This window comes from Tupaia chinensis, unplaced genomic scaffold (genome assembly GCF_000334495.1).
Source record: "Tupaia chinensis unplaced genomic scaffold, TupChi_1.0 Scaffold000047_1, whole genome shotgun sequence".
Taxonomy (NCBI): Eukaryota; Metazoa; Chordata; class Mammalia; order Scandentia; family Tupaiidae; genus Tupaia; species Tupaia belangeri.
The window spans coordinates 6,104,803-6,117,419 of NW_006159505.1; the positions used below are offsets into that span (position 1 = coordinate 6,104,803).

At 41.3% G+C, this 12,617-nt stretch overlaps 1 long non-coding RNA gene across 1 annotated transcript in view; it reads right to left on the minus strand.

Moving 5' to 3' along the window:
• Positions 1-20: 20 nt before the first annotated feature.
• The window catches only part of LOC102473606 (uncharacterized), a 19,003-nt gene continuing 6,406 nt past the window's right edge, over positions 21-12,617 (minus strand). Inside the window, exons 2-4 of the long non-coding RNA XR_333397.2 lie at positions 11,998-12,175; positions 1,905-2,004; positions 21-884 (exon numbers count right to left, since the gene is read on the minus strand). This is a non-coding gene — a long non-coding RNA (uncharacterized LOC102473606). The remainder of the gene's footprint in view (positions 885-1,904; positions 2,005-11,997; positions 12,176-12,617) is intronic.

Sequence of the window (12,617 nt, forward strand, 5' to 3'; positions counted from 1 at the left end):
GGCTTGTTGAGTTGGAGAGAGAAAGCGAGGCAGGAAATCAAAATGAAAGAGAGGAGAGATGTCCTTGACAGGACTCAGCACACTATCCCCCTACTGCCCACCCTGCCTTCCAGCCAGCCAGCACCCAGGGTCACCCAGCCTGCTCGGTTCTGCTGGGGCTCTGAGCCCAGGGTCTTCCCATATGGCCCCAGCATCAGGCAGTATATCTCACCACCTCGGTGGGGCCACATGTTCATAGATCGATCTTCGATACCCCAGTTTCACCAAAGCCACTTCTTTTACAGCTTGTTTGAAGATTCAGTCACACTTTCTACATGGACGGTCACGTCTGTCCTACTTTGTCCTTCACGATGTTTGCCGTTTCCCCCTTTTTCATGCCTCACTGCAAGCACCGGAATCTCCACTGCAACGTGACAGAAGTGCTAAGAGGGGACATTCCTGCCTGTGCCTTCCTAGGGAAGGCAATCTTTCACCACCATGTTAGCCACGTATTTTTGGTAGCTGACTTTCTCAGATTGAGAAAGCCCCCTCGTATTTCCAGGGGGCTGAGGGTTTCTTTTTACCATGGATGGGTATTGGGTTTTGTCAAATGCTTTCTCTGCTTCTACTGGAACGATCGTAGGGCTTTTTCTCTCTTCGTTTAGTATGGTGAACTCTACTGATTTTTTTCAAATGTTCAATTCATCTTGCATTACTGGGATAAATCCCATATGGTCATGATGTATTATCCTTTCTCATACGTTACTGGAGCCAGTGTGCTAAGTTTTCACATCTGTATTCATGAGGGATATTGGTCTGCAGTTCTCTTGTGATACCTTTTTTGGTTCTGGTGTCAGGGTAAGCTTTATAGAGCAAGTTGGAAATGTTCTCTGCTCTGACATTTCCTGGAAGAGATTGTATAGAGTCAGTATTATTTATTGATTAAACACTTGGTGGAATTTACCAGTGAAACATTATGGCCTGTAGCTTTCTTTGTCACACACACACACACACACACACACACACACACAATCTAACTAGAAATTTAACTTTCTTAATAAATAGGGCTATTTTGTTTCTTTCTTTTTCTTTTTCTTTTTTTAATGAGCTTTGATCATTTGTTTTCTTTAAAGAAACTTTTCCACTATATCTACATTGTAAAATTTATTGGCATAAGGTTGCTTATAGTATTCTCTTTCTATTCTTTTTTAATGTTTAAAGTTTATTTATTTATTTATTCCAGGTGAGAGAAAGAGCACCCCCGGTAGGGTCTCGATGCCACAGTCCACCCCTGCTTTCAGCCAGCCTGGGATCATGGCCATGAGCATGCCTGATGTGTTCAGGGAGGCCTCTGGACATACACCTAGAACCTTCCCATGTGGGTCAGCCTCGCATAGCATCTTTACCACTGTACCACCATCCAGCCCCATCCTTTCTAATAGTTACAGATGTCTGCGGTGCTGTCATCCCTTTCATTCATGATTTCACTCATCTTTGCAATCTCTTTCTCAGATTGTGTAGCGGTCCGTCAATTTCATAGATGTTCTAGGATGACATATGCTGAGGAATTATGGCAGAGCAGATTGCAGGGTGGGCCTTGCTCTTCCTAGCTCTCACCACCGGAGGAGTGAGCCAAGCAGGCAGGAGCCCTGCAGCTGCCCATACACAATACTCCACGAGCCTGACACCCACCTCTAGTGTCCTGGTTTGACTGTCCTGAGGAGCACCTTTTTACTTTGCATCATCCTGGAAAAAGGCTGGGATGGGAAAGGACCAAGGTGAAGAGTCTTAGTCTGAAGGGAGCCAGAGGCTGGGTCTGGACTCCTGGGTGCTCTGCCCTGAGCAAGCTGAGCACTGACTTGGGAAGGCGGGGGACGGTGACACACACAAGATCAGCCTGATGGCGAAAACTTTCACATGCTTACTCTGAAACGGTTGGATCTGAGAGCTGCGCAGACACTTTCTTCTTATTTGTGCAACTGAAGTAAAACAACAGATTGCTCTGGAATGAATTCTAACTGTCGTCTGTAAGGAGACAGGAAATGGCTTGTAGCATTGAGCTGCTAGTTTTTCCAATCTTTCATCAATCAGATATCGCAAGTACTTAGGCACTGAGGTTCAGCCGCACCCTCATCACTCCTGCGGCTGGGTCCCTAGGACACGTTTCCCTGTGGGCCGAGGGCGACTGGCTGGCTCCTAGCACCTCTGCAGAGGATGTTGTCATGAGATAACAAAAGTCTTAATTTCGTAGCTGTTCAAATGACCAGCCCTAGGAAAGGAAGCTGCTCCAACAGAAAATGGCAATGAAAATACTAAGAAACAAAAAAGAATCCAGTAAAATAGAAAACATGATTTAAGATGACAGAAATAAATCCTGATTTATCAGGGATTATCAGAAGAGCGAGTGGATTAAAAAAAAAAATCAAAGGTCAGCAGATGGCATGGTGGCTAAGGCACTGGATTTTCACAGGGCTGACTGCAGTTCCAGTCTCATATCCAGTGACTTGAAACTCACACTGGGCCACTGTGCCCAAAACCTTGGGAAGAGAATGTAGGAGAAGGGAGTGTAGCTTGGCCATCACCTAGGGAGTGATTTCTTACTCCCCTCCCCTTACCAGTGAGCATACATGCCCTATGGCAAAAACATTAAAACAAAAAAAAGTTAAAAGATTGAATAGATGTTTCTGGAAAGAAGACTTAAAAAGTAGAAGAGGAACAAGTATATGAAAAAATGCTCAAGGTCACTAGTCTTCATTGAAATGTAAATCAAAACCACAAGGAGCTATCATCGTCCCCCACACCCCACCCCACCCCTTAGAATTGCTGTTATCAAAAGGATAAAAAGTTACAAGTGTTGGTGAGGCTGCACAAAAAGGAGAACTCTTTTGCTTCATTGGTGAGAATGTAAAGTAGCACAGGAAGGACGACAGTATGGAGGTGCCTTAAAAAGCTAAAACTAGAACTACCACATAACCCAGCAATCCACACAGGGTATACATCCAAAGAAAAGGACATCCATAGAATATCTGCACACCAGTGTTCACTATAGCTCCACTCACAACAGCTGATACACAGAATCAACCTAGGTGTGTATCAACAGACAAATGAGCACAGAAAATGCACACGCGCACGCACACACACACACACTCTGGAATACGATTTAGTCATTAAAAAGATTGAAAACCTGTCATTTGAGGTTATAGGCATAACATAAAAGCTTTTATGTTAAGTGAAATAAGCAAGGTGCAGAAAGAGAAAAAGCATGTTCTCACTCATAGGTTGACACTAAAAACGTTGACTTCATGTAAAGAGAAAGTAGACTAGTGGTTATAAAGGTGAGAAAGAGTAGTGGGGGGAGGATAGGAAGATAGGCAGGGTAGGTATCAATACAAAATTTCACTCAGAAGGAACTCTCTTGGATTCTATACCATGTTAGGGCAGCTATAGTGAATAATTCATTGGATATTTCAAAATAGTTGAAAGAGAGGATTTTGAATGTTTCCAACCCAAAGTGATCATGTTTTAGATGATGGATGTGTGGAGTACCCTGATCTGATCATTACATGTTGTATTCACATGCTGAGAAGTCACACCGTAGCCCATAAATACATACAATTAATACGTGCCAATGAAAAGTTAAAATGTCCAACAGTGTTATCTGCGAGAGACAGAGTAATTGATGAGCACAGGACAGGAAGATGAATGCCAAATGTTCGTGGGCCTAGAGAATGTTGGGCAGCAATCTAAGCATTATGCCATAGACAGAGACTTCTCATAGTCAGCTCATCAACACAAAGACCACACATTCGACCCAGTAATCCCATTCTTGTGTATTTGCCCAAGGGACAGAAAATCACTCAGTTGAAGAAACATTTGCACCTCTCTGTTGATTGCAGTGGTATTTGCAATAGCTGAGACGTGGAACCAACTTAAGTGCCCAATAACTGATGAATACTTCAAGAATCTGGCACATATACACAATGGAATAGTACTCATCCGAAAAGAACAACCAGATCCTGTCATTGGACACAAAGTGGATGAACCTGGAAGATAAAATGCTAAGTGAAATTAGCCAGGCTATGAGAGACAAATACTGTATGTCACTGCTTAACATACACTGAATGTCTGCACTCGGTGGTGGAGACGGGACACAATGGCACCACAGTAGAGTCAGATACCAGACGTTCCAAGGGCGGAGGAGGGAGGGGTTTGGGAAAATGAGCAATACACACAAGAATGTACGTAAACAAGTGGATAAGTTATGGAAGTGTACATCACAGCTGAGTAAACACATAGCTGACAATTCAGTATATACTTCCCCTCTACAAAAATGCCAATAAAACTATTTTGAATAGATACAGCATTGTGCAATGTTCAATACTGACGACAATGAATACGTCTATATTTTTTATTTGATTATTATACACTACATGCATCCTTTGAAAAACCATACTGTACCCCACAACTATGTACGATGATTCTTTGTAAGCCAGGAATCAAAGTTTCAAAATAAAAAATAAAATTAAATGATACACTGTCAATAAATAAAGTCTTTCAACAAAAGTTTTTTTTTTTTGAAAGAACATACATTCTCCAAACAACAACAACAACAAAAAAAACATAGAAATGCAGTCAGAAAGAGCATAGTTTAAATGTTGTATGTTGGGAGAAACCAAATAACATATTATTATGAATTTGGGGCTATAGAAGAAATAAGTGAAACTATAAAATCATGTAAAAGTGATGTTAACAAAAATAGTACATATCAGAATGATAGGGGATAGCACTAGGCAGTTATTACTGGAAAATAAGTAGCATTACAAATTAATCACAAATTATCAAATTGATGAAACATATGTTTAAATATTTGGTCCAGACAGGGTGGAGAAATGGAGAAGAGATTGTAGCATGACCACCTCCCATTGAGGGATGCTTTCTCCTTCTCCCTCTCTGTCTCTCTGTCTCTCTCTGGTGAGCATATGTGTCCTTTAGCAAATTATATATAAATATGTAATTTATATATATTTCCCCTCTACAAAAATGCCAATAAAACTATTATGATGTTATAATATATATATAGAGAGAGAGAGAGAAAGAGAAAGAGTCCAGTTATAATCACATCATTGTCCTTATTGTCCTTTTTTTAATTCTTTAATTTTTTGGACATGAGATTTTATCAGTTATATGATTTACAAATATTTTCTCTTGATCTGTGGCTTAATTTTTTTTCATGTTCTTAATAATGTCTTTTGAAGCATACATTTAAACAAATGCTTTCATACACTCCAGTTTATCAGTGTTTACTTTTATGATTCCAACTTTTGATGTCACGTCCAAGGAATCGTGCCTAACTCAAAGCTTCAAATATATGCTTCTGGGTATTCTACAAGTTGTACTTTTGCCTCTTCGTTTAGCCCCCTCTGTGTCAGTTTTTTGTATGAGCTAGGACGCCACATTTATTCCTTTGCATGCGAATATCCGGATGTCCCAGCATTATTTGTTGAAAAGATTATATTCTTTTCCATTTGAATTGTGTTTGTGCCTTCGTCAAAAATTGACAATAAATATAGAGGTTGATTTCTGGGCTCTCAGTTTTGGTTATTGCTCTGTATTGTCTGAACTGGTGCCAGTAAGAAACTGTCTTAATTATTTGTTTATAAGATCTATAGTGAGTTTATAGTAAGTTTTGAGATTGGGAGGTTAAAGTCCTACTTGGTCACATTTCAAAACTGTTTTGCCTATACAGGACCCTTTGCTTTTCTATGTAAATATTAGGATCAATTTGTCCATTTTTGTGCAAATCCCTGCTGGAACTTTGATAGGGATCGTATTGAATTAGAAATCATTTAGGGGGTCGTTGTCCTCATAACGCTATTGACTCTTCTAGCCTCAAACATGGAAATGTCTCTTTTGCTTAAGTCTTTTTAATTCCTTTCAGCAATGTTGGGCAGTTTTTAGCATTCGAGTCTTATACTTCTTTTGCTAAATTAACTTTTTAAGTGTTTTATTCTTGTTGATGCTATTGTGAGTGGAATTGTCTTTTTATTTTTATTTTCAGGTTTTTCATTGCTAATCTATACAGGTTCAATTGATTTTTATATATTGATACAGTACCCTGCAACTTTGTTAAACTTGTTTATTAGTTCTAGTATTTGTGTGTATGTGTGTGTATTTATCTTACTTAGGGGCTCTCAAAAATTCATAAATCTGTTACTTTCTTTTTTTTTTAAATCTTTCACCAATTTTGGAAGTCTCAGCTATTATCTCTTCAAATAGTTTTTGTTTCACAATTTCTCTTTTTTCTTCATAAGAACATAACCACACACACACACACACACACACACACACACACACTGGAGCATGTTAAAGTGTTTCACAGCTTTTAAATGCTTCATTTAATTTAGTTTCTCTCTCTTTTCCTCACTCTCACTCACTCTCTTCCATTTTTCTTCTTTGTATTTCATTTTAGATCATTCTACTCACCTCTCTCCCAGTTCTTGTTTTCTCTAGTTCTGCCCAGCCTGTTAATCAGCCTGTTATAAGAATTTTTTCATCTCTGATACTGTATTGGGGGTTCATTTACATTTGATTATTTATGTAGTTTATGGTCTTTTAAAAATAGTTTTCATTTGCCTGCTAAATTTCTCTCCTGTGAATGTTTGCTGCCCAACTTTTCCCACATATCAACCACAGTGATTTTCACGTTCCAAATGAGCATTTCCACATGTGAGTTGTACCAAAGTCTTATTCTGTTCATTGCTTTATCACATGACAATGGTTTCTTTTACCTTCCTTTTTTGTTATACTATAAATTTTGATTGAAAGCCAGATATTTTGTCTAAGTAATAGAGAATGCGGTAAATAATCTGTATTCAAATGGGCTTACACTTTTTTCCATGGGGCCACTGGGATGCGATTCGTGGCAATCTAGTTGGTAGGTGAGTTGGGTTTGGGTTTTAGTTTAGACTACATTACCTCAGGGCCCCAGAGACTTTGAAGTCCTCTGGTTATGCCATCATTAACCGTGCTGTACTGTGAGGCCCAGGTGACAGAGGGGTCTTCTCAGCGTGTCTCATGCACCTCTAATTCTAGCAGATCCCTCATGTCTGAACCATGAAGAGAGAGTTCTCCATACTCTTGACCTTCCATTTTTCATTTGTGTAACCAATTTTTATTGAGCATCTATTTTGGGAAGGCACTGAGATCAAGTATGGTTTATTCCCAGAGGGTAGGGAGAGTAGATGATCTATTTATGCAATTCTGGAACTTCACAAATGATAAGATCGAGGAATATTGCTAGTCTAGACTGCAAACATTTATAAACATCTACAAAGTTCAAAAGGTTAAGGGTCAACTTTTTTGTAGATAAAAGAAAAAACTTGAAAAGCTGGCAATATTTTTAACTCCTAAAGGTTACCCATCAGAAATTGGTATTCGATTTTATATGAAGGTGGGCAATGAGAAGAAAACAGCTATGTCCTGTCTTATTTAACATATTTGGATGTAGCATCATGACAAGATAAACATAAATACAGTTAAAGATATTTTAGAAGAAAAATAAAAGTTCTAGAGCAAATAAAAGTACAAGATAGAAATGCTATAAATGGACAGGTTTTCTATACAACACGCAGAAAAACTATCATGTGATATTTCCTATTATTTTTTTAACATTTATTAAATTTTATTTCTTATTATTTTTTTTAATCTGACCAGAGAGAGGCAGGAAGAGGAGAGAGAGAGAGAGAGCGAGAAAGTGAGAAAGCAAGCCACCAGGTCTGGGACTCAAACTGTGGTCAGCCATGCAGGCGTCCAGTGCCTCAACTACCATGCTGCCTACTGACCCCGATAGCTCCCATTCTTAATCCATTTACATAACCATAGAACACTACAAAAACACCGTGGAGAAAAGCTAGAGTAAATGGGGAAAAAATAATGTTAAAAAAAACTAGTTTGAAGTCCCTCATTTCTCCCAAAACAGAGTTAAACTAATGGAGATAAATAACAAGTCCCTTGGTTGGGAAGACTCATCAAAACTTTAGTTCTCAAAAAAATGAATTTATAAATTTAATTCCACCCTGATGAAAGCAATTTCTTTTTCATCTTGCCTAGTGTTTTCTACAGTTCTCATCAAGGAGTAAATGTACTAGATTAGTGGTTACATTTATTAAAGGTAAATATGAAAACAGAAGAATGAGTGGAGATTTTCTAGACCAATACCAGAATAGACGACAAAGGTACAGTGATTAAAACAGCGCTGCCTCGATTCCAGATGACGCAAATAAAACAACGAGACAGACCAAAAGCCTATCGTGGTCACTGAGGAAACAACAGACATGGCGTCTTGAGTCCCTGGAAAAGGACAGACTACTGCTGAAACGGCATTGCCACCTCTGCTAACTTGTCTGGAGAAAAAGAATGAGATAGTACCTTAGACACAAAAGCGGGTTAGGTCTAATTGAAACGAAGGCAGAAAACTGTGAAATAAAAATTCAGCAGAAACACAACATTTCTGAGGAGACATATGGAGAATGTTAATATAATCCTGACATGGCAGGACTTACATAAACATGGCATGAAACGGGAATAGTAAAGGAACACATGCGAGAGCTGACTATTTAAAAATGGAACACTTCTTAGGGCAAGTCACAATGTAAGTATTATAAATTAAGAGAAAATGTCTGAAAGGATAACAATAAAAATATTAATATCCCTAATATCCAAAACGATTACATAAATCAATAAATAAAAGCCTAGAAGCTCAACAGAAATATGGACTCAGCATGTGGATGTATAATTTATAGAGGAGCTAAGTTTGGGGTTTCATATGCATAATTCTCTGATTAAATATGTACATTAAGGTAGTAAATTATGTTGGCTGCCTTACATTTTAATTTTTTTCTCAATGGATCTACATCAACTAAACAATTTCTGTCAAACTACTAGACAGATTATTTTGTAAAAATAGATAAAATTATTGTGAAATATATATGTCAGGGCAAAGGAACTAAAGTGGCTAAATTAAAAAAAAAAGAATCACACTACTTAGTTGTTCTTTTTTTAAGAATTTTTTTATTTGACTTTATTTATTTACTTATTTTTTTTTTTTAATTTGACCAGCGAGGGACAGAGTGAAAGAGACAGGGACAGAGTGAAAGAGACAGTGACAGAGACAGAGCGAGAGAGAGAGAAGAGAGAAAGTGAGAAAGCAAGCTACCAGAACCAACAACGGTCATGTGGGAGTCCAACGCCCTTAACCACCACGCCATCTGCCGGCTCCACACGCCACTTAGTTTTCAGACTTACTATAAGGCTACAGAAACTAAGAATGTCCCACCAAAGAAAAGACAGACACACGGGTAAATGCAACCAGCAGGGAGTTCCTACACAGACTCACACAATTATGGCCAATAGCTATCTTACAAGGATGCAAAACAACTTGATAGAGAAGAGCAGGCTTTTTTTTTTTTTCTTCGCTATAGGGCGTGTGCGCTGTCAGACAGACAGAGAGAGACATAGAGACAGAAAGCGAGAAATCACCCCCCAGGGGGGATGGTCACGCCGCAATCCCTTCTCCTCCATTCTCCTCTCAGGATCCTGGGCACGCACGCACACGCACCCGGCGTGAGTTCCAAGCCACCGGGTCCGGGACGCGAACCACAGGCGACTACGTGGGAGTCCAGCGACATAGCCATTACGCTAACTGCTGGTTCCCAAGAGCAGGCTTTTCAACAAGTGCTACTGGAGCTGTAAGAGATCCACCATTAAAAACATGGCCCTTCGCCTAAACCTCAGACCTTATAAAAAAATGAACTCGATTTAGATCAAAGCTCTAAAACTTTTAGGGAAAAAACAAAAAAATAGAAGAAAATGTCCGGGACCTGCACTGTCAAAGAATTTCTAGGTATAACATCAAAAGCATGATCTATATATGTGTTTTTTTAAAATCAAGGAATTAAACTTTCTTGAAAGTACAAACCATTTACTCTGTAAAAGACCCTGTTGAGGAGGATGAAAAGATAAGCAACAGGCTGGGAGAAAATATTTACAAGCCACATGTCTGACAAAGAACTCATATTTAGAATACAGAAGGAATTCTCAAAGCTCGCCAGTAAAGAGAAAAACAATTCAATTAAGTTAGGCATGAAAAACTTGAAGAGGACAGATAAGTGACAAGCCCATGAAAAGGTACTTTACGTGCATAGTCACAAGGGAAGTACGAATGCAGACTACAATGTGGGTTTACTGCACACCTATTAAAACAGCTAAAACAAAAAATAATGACAAGACCAAATGCTGGCAAGGGTATAGAAAAACTCTATCTCACGTACACTGCTTGTGGGAATGGAAAATGGTACATCCGCTCAGGAACATAAATAGTCTGACAGTTTGTTAACAAACTAAACATACACTTAGCATGTGAACCGGCAGCTCTGCTCTTGAGCACTTATCCCAGAGAAAGGGAAACTGAAGTTCACCCTTAACCCCGTACATGACTGTCCATAGAAGTTTAATTTATGATAAAGCTAAAAACAACCAAGAGGTCCTTCAATAGGGGAAAGGCTGAACAAACGGTACTACGTCCATTCCATACCACGGATACTGCTTATCGGTAAAAAGAAACAAAGCCATGGATTCGTGCGATAACTTAGATGGATCTCGAGTGTGTTAGTGGGAAAAAAAAAAAAAAAAAGCCGATCTCAAGTGGTTCCATACATGCCGCTATGCAGCATTTTCAAACTGACAAAATAGTGGCAGTAGAGACTAGGGCCATGGTCGTAGCAGGCAGGGCTGGTGAGGTGAAGGGGGCTGGCTGAGAGGCAGCACGAGAGAGGTAGTTGAGGTGGTGGCCCAGCTCTGCCTCTTGCCCACAGTGGTGGTCGTGCGAGTGGGCACGTGTGAGACAGGGACTCATAAATACAACAGCTGCAGTAGCAAAGCCAGAGTCTTGGTTTTGATATTGCATATTTAACATAAAGCATTGAGGGAAACTGGTGAAAGCACACACAGAGACGACGTACTGCTTTAGAAACTTCTAGTGAATCTGTTATTATTTTTAAATAAAACTTTAAAAATATACCCTGTGCTTTTAAAAAGAAGGCATACATTGCAAACCTTTCGTGAGGAAGAAGGGGAAATAAAATGTATGTATCGAGTTATTTTTGCAATAGGAACCCCAGGAAGGCTAAACCAGAAACGAGCAAAATGCATGGGTGAAAAATCTTGGTTTTGACCTCGGCGGCCATGATAACGTTCTACATTTACAAAAATATTTACAGAGAATTAAAAAATGATGAAGAAGAACTAAAATGGATAAAAACAGAAATGGAGAAACTTCTAAGCCATTTCATAAAGAAGAGTCAGGAAGACAAGCTGGCCAAGACTTCTTCTCCCACAGCAGAGGGGCCCTGAGGGGCTGCAGGATGGAAGGAGCAGAGCAGGGACCCCGGCCAGCCCAAAGGAACTAGTCGCTGGCATTGGCCACCAAGGACATGTTCATGCGGCTGCTCCCCACAGCGGCAGAGATGTGGGCCTCACAGCCCCCTAGGCCTGGTATCAGGCAGCCAAGTGGTCTCTGCCCCGTCCCAGCCCCGGCCATCTGCAGCCACCCAGGGCCCCTCAGATCAAGGCCACAGTTAATCTGCTCCCCAAGGAAGGTCAGGGGAAAGCTCCAGCCTGAGCACTTCCCAGGTCCTTATCCCCACGGATTCCTCTCAGGGAAGATAAGCCCCAGCTTGGCCAAGGTGGGTGGGAAAGGAGAATGACTTCCTTAATTGGCATTTTCCAGTTGAGAGAACATTCTATACCTTTGCAGTTGTGTCACGTAATTACCAACTGTTTTCATTTTTGGGATGTAAAATTGCAGAAATGGTTGGGATTTAGTGCAGGAATGAAAATTGCCGAGTTAGGAAATGTCTCCCGGTCACTCTGACACGTCCCAGAGTAGGCGCTGTGGACCCCTGGGCCCCCCGGGCGGTGGGGGGCGGTGCAGGGCCCGCGGGCTCTGACGCAGATGTTTACCTGATGTCCTGGGCCGGGATCTGGTTTACGTTGGGAAAGCAGACTGTTTACGGGACGCCACATCTGCCTCGTCCTCTGGCTCCCTTTCATTTCCCTGTAATGTTGTGCAGGTCCCTCTCAGGTCTCTGTGGGAACGCCCGCGACATCACGCGAGTCACGCCGGCCCGGACAGCCCCATCTGGGAAACACATCAGCTCAGGACTTGGCACAGGGTGCAGATGCAGAGGGTGCGGGGACACCCTGATGGATGGTGGGAACCCGGGCCCAGAGCCAGGCACAGGGCCCCAGAGGGGGCGGGGGTCTTCTCCTTCTCCTTGCCCACAACCAAGGCTGGGCCAGTGGTGCCATCAGGACGCCGACCGCTCTGGCATGTTCTGGAAGCTGAGACCGACAGGGGGCAGTGGGGTCTGAGAGTGCCCCTTCAAGCTGAGAAGCCCCAGTTCCCGGGGCCTGAGTACCCTGACCCCAGCTGCAGAGCAGGGAGCCTGGGCGGTCTGGGAAGGCAGGAGAGGCCCTGGGAAGGGAGACGGGGTGCAGGACACAAAGCCACACAGGGACCCTGTGGCCCCTCCCTGCCCGCCTGCCCCTCAGACCATGGGCTGTGCCTGCTGTCCCCGAGG